The sequence below is a fragment of the Ixodes scapularis genome, unplaced genomic scaffold (assembly GCF_016920785.2).
Source record: "Ixodes scapularis isolate PalLabHiFi unplaced genomic scaffold, ASM1692078v2 PGA_scaffold1__304_contigs__length_218370807, whole genome shotgun sequence".
NCBI classification, from domain to species: Eukaryota; Metazoa; Arthropoda; class Arachnida; order Ixodida; family Ixodidae; genus Ixodes; species Ixodes scapularis.
Window position 1 is genome coordinate 194,135,216 of NW_024609846.1, and position 11,827 is coordinate 194,147,042.

The window sequence follows — 11,827 nt, forward strand, 5'->3', positions numbered from 1 at the left end:
AGCAGTGAAAGCATGGCTGGAATCAAAGGGCATATCGGTGTCATGGTCTATAAACAGGCTCTTTTACAAACAACCTAAAGCAACTGTGGGGATGGCGCCGTCTTTTTTTCTGAATTATTGCGACTTATCATTTGAGTTACTAGTTCACATGTGTCTATCCATGTGCAGAACCAATTTTGAGGCAAATGACCTACTGAAAATCAAAGCCTGTGTGGCCGTGAGGCAAATTGCAGATAGCAAGATTTTGAGCACCTTTATAGAACAAAGGACATAAAATCATTGGAAAATTATAAACGTTACAGAAATTCATTAAATTCACAGTTAAAACATGCAAAAAAGAACTCCTATCATAAACAGTTTAACGAAACTATACAGGGAGATATTTTGTGGAAGCGACTCAGAAGCGCTTCGCACCCAGTTGCTGAGTCGACCATCTAAAAAATAATTTTGAATGCAGCACACTACGATGGGGAGAGTTTAGCCAGTGCTTTTAATAACTACTTTGTGAATTTGGTCCCCGCTGGCAATACCGTGTTGACAGGAAATTACATAACCACTGATGCTCGTGTGAGTGACTCCTTATTCTCTTTTTCCACAAGCGAAAACGAGGTTGCCAATACCTTCCTTAGCTTAAAAAAAACAGTAAATCTCGTGACAGATGATTTACAAAAAAAAGCCAATAAACTGCGTACTAGATTTACTTGCCCCCATACGCACATACATATTTAACCTAGTGTTAGAAACAGGTAGGTCTTCTTTACGAATGCAAACCGCTAAAGCAACCGTGATTCATAAAGGAGGCGATATAAATAATCTCTCCAACTATAGGCCTATTCCTATTCTTGCTGTATTTTGCAAGGGGCTTGAGAAAATATGCATTCACGCCTAATTAACTTTTTTAACAAGCATATGTTGTTGTCAAATTCACAATTTGGTTTCCGTAAAAATATATCGACTGAGATTGCGCTCATAAAGCAGACAAAGATAATTATCGAAGATTTTGAAAAAAAACTGGTTTCGCTCGGCATTTTTGTAGATCTTTCTAATGCGTTTTACCACTTGAATCATAACTTCTTAATTGCTACGTTTGACATGTATGGTGTTCCTGGAACAATGTTATCACTAATTAAATCGTATCTCCTAAACCGTAAGCAGCGCGTATCTCATAATTCATTCCTATCATCTACTGAGGATACTAAATCAGGCGTCCCACAAGGCAGCATCTTGGGGCCCCTATAATTTATTATTCATATGAATGACGTTTCCGATATCACTACCCACTATCACGCCAATGAAACAAAGGCTTTATCGTTTAGACCTAGAAATAAAACAGCACGTCCGCCTACAAATCTTTGCTTGTGCGGAAATACTGTAGAATTCGTTCAGGAAATTAAAGCTCCGGGTGTTTTCTTCTCAGAACATCTCAAGTGGGACCAACACATAAACCACGTTGGCATGAAATTGAACAAACTTAATGGCTTGATGAATAAACATAGACATATTTTCCCACAAAACACAGAAAAACTCCTATATAATTCTTTGTTTCTGCCGACCCTCACTTACTGCCATGTCATATGAGGAACAACTACAAATCAGAACATGCTTGAAATTACTTGTTCACAAAAACGGGCTCTACGTATTATAACTAACGTTCCGTGGTTTACATCAACTCGTAAGTATTTTAATGAATTAAATATTATAAACGTGTTAAAAATGCATGGTTTCAGACTAGTTTCTCTTTATAAAAATGCAGTAACAATAAACAACGCACCACTGCTACAATTATTTAATCTAATTAAACACATACCATTGTATATTATAAGGCAGCCCGAAATATAGAAAAGGCCAACCGTCAGAACCTCGTATGAACATCAATCTATACTCCATAAATTGCCTGTTCTCGTTAACAACCTCGCAAACAAAACATTACACCCGAAACATCAACGAAACAGTTCCTGAAGTCACATTTCATATTTTACTAATGCGACGTTTTCGAATTTTTTTTATGCTTATATGAATTCTCGCTGTAGTATTTTATGGTGTGACCTTGTTGTACAGTATGTACGTATGGTTTTTGTGCATCATGATGTCTGCAATTTCATTACCTTGCGTTTTACTTGACTATGTGTATATGCATGTATGTATGTATGTATATATGTATGCATGCGTGTATGTATGGCGTTTGCATGTAAAGTGTGTTATTTATGCTGATTCACCAGTTAAAATATTTGCGTTATCATTACTTTATTATTACTTGACCCGGTATATACTTCGTGCGTTTTATGTCCGCATTATAATTATTATTATTATTGTTTCTCCAACTCTTCGATGGTTAGAATTTAAATGTTTTGTTATGCTTTGAATAATTATTTAGTTTGAATGTTATACAGTACTCTATGTAAAGTGTTGGGAGGCAGAGGCCTGTCAAGCTGCAACTGCAGCTTTTTTCCCTGCTTTCCACACTCCTCTGGACTGAAAATAAACGATTATATTATTATTATTATTAAAGCGGGACCCGTTTTCTGGCGCCAGGCTGGGAGACTAGGTCTCAAATCCACAGCGCTATCTTTGAATCACCTGGTCGACATGTGTTCCAAACTATTTAGGTCTAAGCTTAGAGTTGGAGCACTTGGGTACTGGGCGCGGTAGTGCAGACATAGACCGCGTCAGAAGCTGTTTGAGACTGGAATGCCTGGAAATGTGTATTTCTTTGTCGTTCATTACTTCACAACCCTGTTTCATTTCCGACTATCTGGCACGCGGCACAAGTAACGCCGTGCTGTCAGGGTAACATTGCCAAAAAATATAGCTTTTTTCCCTACTTTTGTGTGGAAATCGTGTTTTGAGAGAACACGGCAGTATAACTTGCTTCTAAATCAGAAGAGTGGAGCAGGCCTAGTAAACGTTAAATTTAAGCTAAAGTCCAATCGTGAAAAAAAAAAAAAAATGCGACGATTGTTTTTTAATTTAAAACAAACTGAGTAGGGGGCTTCTAAAGCTCTTGCTTGAGGGAGGAGACAAAGGCTTGAGGGGCTTAGGGAAGTTCTAAAAGGAAATTGCAGCTGTAGATGTGTTCTTTGATGCTCAATTTTTAAGACTGAAAAAAGTTCGAAGGAACACTTGAGGCTTCTATACTATGCACTAAACGTCACCTTTCCGTATCGCGGCTTCGCTGAGGGTAGTATCGCTTCATGTATTTTTTTTTTCTTAATCACAATGATACCCCCTATATTTAACTGACTTTTTTTATGACGTGCTTTCTTGCGCTAAGTGTTATTCTAGAAAGTGTTTGCTAAGTGTCGCCTGTCCGAACGAGGCTCGTCAAGAAGGTGTTGTATGAATCATGGTCTATAAACTTGTGGTTTTGCACTATACGATTGAGGAACCTACTCTAGGCGCAACTCCGATCAGTCTTGACAGCATTGACCTGTCGATGGGATGTAAACGGACCAAAAGTTAGAAGTGCGGAGGCGTACCGGGAAACACATCGTCGGACGTGTTAGCCCTTATCGGCCTCCATGCACCATGAAGATCTAGGGGGACACTTCAAAATGGCGGAAGGGGCAAAACCCACGTGGTAATATTTTATTCACGGGTCCCTTTACCTAAGTTGACTGACTGGCATAAAAGAGAAACCTGCTTCAGAATGAGCTGGGTTCACTTGAGAGCGAGATTGCAGAAGCGCGCTTTTAATTTTCTCTAGCAGCGCTGAATGAGAAGATCAACGCAATCACTGTAGGGGCGATAATTTATTCCTTAAAAGACCTTTCCCAAAACATTGTGCACAAATTTACAGCGTGACTTTCGTGCAGCGGGAAAGTTATTTTTGCTCTGTTTGACTCACAACAAAATAAATCTGTAGTTTGCGCGCTGTTGTCAAGGGCTACACAAGGTACCACGGTTACAGAATACGGATTCCGCAGTTTTTAACGGACGCTTTATTACGCAACCAAAAATGTATCTTAAATAAAATGTTCAAGGGGAAAACAGATATAGCAAATCCCTTGCACTCGCATCTCAGTTGGCTGGTTTGAGTCTCGGCTGAAGTCTTATCTGGACCAAAATTCTTATCTACACCGCCTGGTCACGGGACACATGTGAAGTGACGCATACAACGTCGCCGTACATCGGCGCCAAGATTGGTCCCATTCCTGGAGCACCGTCGACAGCAGCGCCACAGGAACCCATATATGACTGGCACGGACTTCTCGGCGCCAGTGGTGGGCACGGCACGCACCGTGAAATGTCTTCAAACCCATTTTATTTTGCCTGTCTGCAGGTAAGCCATGAAACGGCTTCTGTCCATAGTGACAAACGTTGCCTTATTGCCGTGTCGCGCCCCCACAAGTGTTTGTTGTTGATAAAGTATTGTTTTTGTGCTGTTCAAGAGTTCATAAGGCGATTGTTAGTTTTGAGTGGTGATGTAGAGAAAAATCCGGGACTAAACCAAAATCCTGACGATAAACTAAATATGATCATGGAAGCTCAAAAAGATCAAGGGAAAGTTCTGAATGATATTAAACGCAATCAACGGTCGATCCAGAAAAGTGTCAGCGAAACTTGCGAACACTTTAAGGAACTGGAAGAAAGGTTAAGCGAATTAGAGTCGCAAATAAATAGTGTTATTGCGGTACAGGAAACAGTTAATTGATAACCTCATTAGAACCGTCATTGATCTAAGACAAAAAGTTGATGACTTGGAAAATAGGTCGAGACGGAATAACCTCATTATATTTGGCCTGGAAGAAACTGAAAACGAGAATGCTGATGAACTTGTTGAAACCGTTAAATCAAACGTGTTTGACAAGGTAAGAGTTAACCCTGTAACCACTAAGCGCATGCACCGTCTTGGTTTTAAACGTGACGTATCTCGACCAGTCATCTTTCGTGTCGCGGATTTCAGGGAAAAACTTGAGATTCAACGAAATTGCAACAAGTTGAAGGGTAGTAATATCTCTGTTAGTGAAGATTTCTCAAAGGAAGTGCGAAATGTGCGCGGAAAAATCTGGGCATGCTGTGCTGCTGAAAGAGGCGAAGGTGCGAAAGCTCGGCTAGTGTTCAACAAGTTATCACCTAATGGAAAGATTTTTTCCTGGAACGAAAGAACTAATACGCATCAATTAGTCAACCAAATGTCTGAGCGGAGTTCTCCCAACAAGAAAGAATAACCAGAGTCTGTCTCAAAACTTTCTTTTGTTGTATGTAAATGCACGTAGCATTGTGAATAAAGTAACCCATTTTGAATCTCTACTTTCAGAGCATGAAGCAGATGTTGTTGTCATGACTGAGACATGATTAACGGCTGAAATAAAAAAAAAACGCGGACTTTATTCCGCCAGGTTATCTAGCTTTTCGAACGGACCGAGAGGGAAGGGGAGGGGGTGTGGTCGTTATTGTTAAGGATGAATATGCCTGCGTTCAATTGCCTGTGGTTCATGGCATAGAATGCGTAGCTGCGAAGCTTTTTATGAGCGAATGTCCTATTAATGTGGTTGCTCTGTACAGACTCCCCGAGCCCAACCCTAAATATTTTTCAGTATTAAATTATCACCTTTCTATGCAAGCTAAAGATAAATGTAAGCTCATTTTTGCTGGGGACATTAATTTACCCGATATCGATTGGGACAATTTACACGGAGGGGGTAATGAAAGTGAGTGTTCTCGCTCGCTTTTAAATATGGCGTTTTTTCATGACCTAACCCAAGTTGTCAAAACTAGCACGAGAACAACGGGGAAATAGCGAATCGTTACTCGACCTAATTTTTCTAAGTAGACCCCTTTGAGACGCGGAGTACTCATGTAAGGTGATAGATGGAATATCCGACAATGACATTGCTCCCTTCACATGCCCTTTGCTAAAGAATAGACCCCCCTCTTGTGTCATTCAAAAGGTCCTTAATTTTGGAAAAGCTAACGATGTTGGGATTATAGACTACCTAGATGAAAGCTTTAATGAATATAGGGAATATTCTCTTTTGCCTACATCAACTGTACATGAGGTCTAGGGAAAGTTAAAAAGGATAATTAACAACGCCATTTCACACTTCGTTCCATTTCGCACTAAAATGATTGCTAGGAAAAATCCCGGGATTACAAGGAACATCATTCGACTGAAACGAAAGGTAAAAAGGCTACGAGACGGATATAAAAAAGATAACCGTGCACCATTCAGAGGCTTCCAGATAGCGAATGCATCTTGTCGGCTTCGTCATGCTATCATCGAGTCTAAATATTCTTTTATGAACACCACACTTCAGAATTTTATGATATCAGCCCCACAGAAGTTCTGGAGGTATCTTTCACTAGCAAAAGGTAGTGTTACTTCTATCGCTGTTGATTCAGTAACGATCACCAATAGGCTAGATATGGCAAAAAGCTTCAACGAATATTTCCAGTCCGTTTTTACGTGTGATGACGGTGTTCTTCCCGCACTCCCATCCTTTGGTTCTGATTTTCCTGCTGCACAGGATATTGAAATAAGTCAACCCGGCGTTTTCAACTTGATACTAACTTTAAACACAAAAAAGTCACCCGGACCAGACGAGATTACGAATGAATTTCTAAAATGATATGCTGAAGGGATGTCCCACTACCTGACAATTCTGTATAAAAAATCACTGCAGTCAGATTTCATGGGATTGGAAGTGCGCCAAAATAATTCCTGTTCACAAGCAGGGTAACAAATCCCTTGCAGGCAATTATAGGCCCATCTCATTAATTAGTGCGTCGCGTAAGTTTCTCAAACATATAATAGCTAATCATTTGATGACTTTCTTTTTAAAGTAGCCATAAACTAGGTGAAAACCAGCATGGTTTTCGTCAATGTCGCTCAACAGTTACGCAGCTTAATGAAGTCACTCACGAACTTAGCTGTTGCATAGATAGGGGTGGCCAGACCGACGTAATATTTTTAGATTTTGCTAAAGCCTTCGACAGAGTGTCGCACCCAAAACTGCTTTATAAACTAAACACTATTCTTAAGAATAGAACAATAATTAGATGAGTGGAAGCCTACCTGCATGAGAGAGAACAAAGGGTCCATATAAAGGATAAACAATCGCGTCCTTGTAAGGTTGTATCTGGGGTACGAATGGGCTCTGTGCTCGGGCCTGTACTTTTTATTCTTTTTATCAGTGACATGGATAAGGAATTCGAAGAAACTGTACGTATTAGGCATTTTGCGGATGATACGATAATATTTAGCGAGATTTCAAGTAGATCCGACCAGCTAAAATTAAATCTGCATTTGCAAAAAAATATAAAAAATGGTGTGACGAATGGCAGATGGCACTGAACATCAATAAAACCGTTTTTATGACAGTGACTAAAAGCTAACCCCTCTAGTTTTCGATTACCGTATTGGGGAGAAATCGCTCACAAAAGTGATAGAGTTTAAGTATCTAGGAATATTATTCTGTCCGACTCTCTCATGGAACCTTCATGTTGATCAAATATGCAAAAAGACTATGCAACGGCTCTGGACTATACGAAGAACTCTACGAGACGCTTCTCCCCAAGTTAAAATAACTGCCTTCAAAAGCCTGGTCTTACCAGTCATGGATTATGCCAGACCAGTTTGGGAACCCTACACGCGTCAAAACATTGAAAAACTGCGAAGAGTACAAAATAAAGCGCTTCGCTTTATTTTTAATGATTACAGATCAACAACATCAGTTACATATCCCGAAATAGAGCCGGATTTCACACGATTAAAGCGCATATTAAAATAAATCGCCTTAAAACGTGTTTTTTTTTTTCAATTATTAGCGATTCCCAGAAGTTAAACAAACAAAAATATATAGAGTTTTCGACTCCGAAGTTTGTTAGACATAAGCATAACAGGCATATTGATCCCTATCCGTACTCTTCTGATGTATTTAAATTTTCGTTCTTTGTGAGATCTATAGATGGCTGGAATAGTTTGCCTGAAACTATTGTAAATAGTTCAAGCGCATCTGTGTTTGAACGAAGCATTGCCTCGTATTTTCTGATGTAATGTCGTACTGCATATTTGGATTATGCGCATTCTTCCACTATGTACCCACTCCTGCCTTGGCCAGTCAATGGCTGGCAGTAATAAATAAATAAATAAAATAAATAAGTATCCGCAATTTGACGAAGGCTTATTGCCGAGAAAATGCAGTGTATTTTGTAACTCTGGTTTGGGTTTGAGGTAAAAAGAATTTCAGGTATTCTAAATTAGTCCTCAGGTTTTCATGATCTTCTTCGTTGCTTGGCACGCAAACCTTGAAAATGTACTTGTTTTGATGATGAATTTTCAGTTGCTTTTTCCACGCACGTCAAATGATTGAAATCGCCTTCCCAGAACAACAAATTCATTGAAAACCTACCAATATATAAAATAAATCCATAGCTAATATTGTATAACTTGAAGTCATTTAGGCGTATTAATGATAACTGCACTTTGTTACCTCATAACTACATTTGGTAACCTACCCCATGTAAATTACCTCAGGTCCTGAAGGTATGCTCTAAAGCGAAATAAATAAATACGCGTAAGTGAAATTATTGTATCCTGCGATCTTCAGCCCGCTCTTCATGGCAAGGGAAAGAGGTGCGGGTTGGTACACCGTTCGATTCGTAGCAATAGCCGCAGATAAAACGCCAGAGTCCAGCACAGGAAATATGTTACGTTATTAGAGGTATGGAAAGAAGCACACGGAAAACACTTTTAGACGGAGTCAGGGTTCAGACTAGTGATACCGCGAACCTCCTAAAAATTGAGGTCGAAAGGTTTCGAAAATTTCGAACACGCTAAGGCTCAATTTCGAAAAGTTCGTAACTTTAGAACCCCGCTGAGGTTCGAAATTCAATCATTCGAAAATGTCAAGGCTTGTGAAAGTTCGAGGTCAAAGATTTCGACCTTTCAGGAAAAGGTCGAACATTCCGGACTTATTTCAGATTCAAGTTCGGAATATTTCGAAGATTTAGATTTTTTCGAGGTACAAGTACAAAAAGTACTGGTCTTTCGATTTTGAGTTTGAAATCTTTGAATATTGTCGCGAAGTTTTGCTCGCGCGAGTTTTTTGTCTACAGCTTTACTTTGTTTTTGGCGTTCCGTTCGGGGGTTCACTCGTCTTTACGGCACGGCTCATGGCCTCTGCCGGGGTCGGGGGACCCCAAATGGGGGAGAACGTGAACGCTGTAACGCTACACTTAGTTTACAGAACCCCGCGTTGGAAACGTTTTGTCTTGTGTATGTTTGCATTTGGGCTCTCTACTTCGGAGGTGGTTTTGCGCTGTGTATGTGTAACTTCTCTGTCTGCGTACGGAAGTGCTTTCTGTTGTTTATGGCTGCTCTTGTCAGCTTCGTTTGGAATGTGTTCTGTCTCGTGTATGCGCATGTCTTTTGGAATGTTCGTATTTGCTTTGGGCTCCGAGCCTTTGATTGGCTCTAAGAAAACCCCTCTTGATTGGTCCTTCCCAAACTTTCTGATTGGTGGACTGAAGGACCCCAGAATGCTGCTGAACCCAATATAAGCGGCCACCAGAGGGGCCGTAAGGGGCTTGGCCCCCGGATACCATGCCGTGAAGATCATCCTGCCTCTGGAAACCAACCTGCACGTCCGACCCCCCTTCGGCTGTGGAGCCGTCCGCCCGCTGGCTCGCAAACTTGGTCCCCCTTACGGCTGTGGAGGAGTTCGGCTCGCCCGCCTTTGTGTGGAACTGTGTTTGTCGAGTTTGGCTGTGGTCGGGGCCCCCGCTGAGGGTGTGTGTGGTCAGGGAGGACGGCAGGGAAAGTTTCCTTAGGTTAGGATTGTTCTTCCAATATTTATTGGCGAATTGGCCATATCTGTCGTAAAGATTTTATATCCTATCTCTTAAATAAACAGTTGTGTTTGTTAACATCAGCAATCGTTTCATCAACGAAGAAGAAGACACCTCTTATTTTCTTCGTTACAAAAGTGGTGGAGGTGCGGGGTACGACGTTATTTTCTTCGTTACAATATCATGGACGCAGATCAAATTCCGCAGTTTCAAACTAAGAGTTCATGTAGTAATCTAATCAAATTGCGAAATGTGCTACAAATCTAACTAAAAATGCTGCCTATTTCCTTTATACCGTGAATATACTACTTCCATCTCAATGCTGTGGTACTCACAGTACAACCTTATCTCTCGTTATTTGTCGTAACCTGTGAAACAAGCATTGAACTGGTTCAACAGTTCATCGAAAAGCCGTGAGGCGGTCAGGTGAAGGCACTTCCTACTTACTTGCAAACTAGTAGCAATCCGACCACAGGTCGCGTAAATGCAATGCTGGCATAAGACAAGTAACTATAAGTACAACGCATGCACATAAAGGCATCCCGGCTTCCCTAAAGTTTGTAGTTGCTCTGGGCGTTTATTTTGGGCGGGATGACCCGCGGGATGGATAAAACACTGAACAAAGGCACAGCACCCGACAGAAGTCAAGGTGGAGGAGAATGCAACCAGACAAATTTAGGGGACCACCTGGCCCCTAAAGTACAGCTGATCAGGTCACGACCGGTTGTTATCGGGCCGGCCATATTGCCGCTGCCTGGAACTTTTCCTCTTCGACGAATAGAGATATTGACCGCTCTAAAATGCGGGCATTACTAATGACAATGAAGTAGACGCCGATTCAGCGTTCGCTGTACCGCATTGGCGTCGCACTCTTCGCGCACCTTTTCTTGACTCGAGGAAAGGGGTAACTTGCGTTCAAAAACAACTAATGCTAAGAAGAACGCTCCCAGCGAAGCGCCTCGGTTGAATTTTAAGCCTGCACATCAGGGAGGGATGTGTTAGCCCATAGGTTACCTCGGGGCAACGTACGGAGTCATGTGCGAAAGAAGCTTTGTGCGGATAAAAAAGAGAGGAAAAAAAAATTATTGATTGAGGAAATGGGTCAAGGGGATAGAGGCCCTGGTGGTGGTGGTGGGCAAGGGGCGGAAGGCCCGTCCCCTCTTGGACGCCTTCTCCTTGGTTTAGGTTGGTGGTCCCGTGGTGACCGTAGGGCGAGGCCTTCCGGCGACCTCTTCCGCCCTTTTGACCAGGCGGGCCTGTAGGTCCGGGTCGGGCTGCGAAGCGTGGCCTCCCACCTCTCCTCAGAAGACATTTCGGGGAAGGGGTTCTGGTGGCATGCCCAAACGAAGTGAGTCAGGTTGGCATGGGCGCCACAAGGGACACGACGAGGTTATGCAAAGGCTGGGATGGACGTGAAGGGAAAGGTGGGAGGTACGAGGCCGAGGCCACCCCAAAGTGGTCATTCACCGCTTTACAGCGAGCTCTTGGTGGCACGATCAGCGAAGTAGGAATCTAGTGCAATTTCAAGTCCACTTCACACATTTTCATCTTTTGTTATTTACGTTTCTTGCCTCGAACCTCTGGGCGTCGAACTTTTCTACATAGAAGTTCAATGTTTCGTTGAACTTATAAACTTAACAGGTTTGAAATTCGAGAATCGTCAAATATCTTAGCGTGATAAGCTTGAAGGTGCTTAACTTCATAGTGAGAGAAATCGGAAGTACGAAAACAATATAATTTCTCAGAGCCAAAACATTTGGAAGTTCGAAAAAAGTCAAAATTTTTGTTATGTAGTAAAAGGTTTGACGTTTCGGAACTTTGCGAGCATTTCCAACCCCTTGGTTCCATTTTCGAAGCTCAGGTTCGCAAAACGTTCGCGGCATCTCTATTGAAGACTGAAGTAATCTCGTTTGTTAGACAACTCAGAATAAAAGAATGACTGCTCGGGAATGAGGGAACGGAGCACTCAGGTTACAGCGGAGCCAGAGACGGATGTTGCATTCCGACCCCACGCCAACGCCGGTTCACGCCCGCTCTC

The 11,827-nt window shown here is 41.8% G+C and overlaps 1 pseudogene; it reads left to right on the forward strand.

Annotated features, from left to right (window-relative positions):
• The first annotated feature begins 4,471 nt into the window (after positions 1-4,471).
• Positions 4,472-5,168, forward strand: LOC115312353 (annotated as a pseudogene).
• Positions 5,169-11,827: the final 6,659 nt, after the last annotated feature.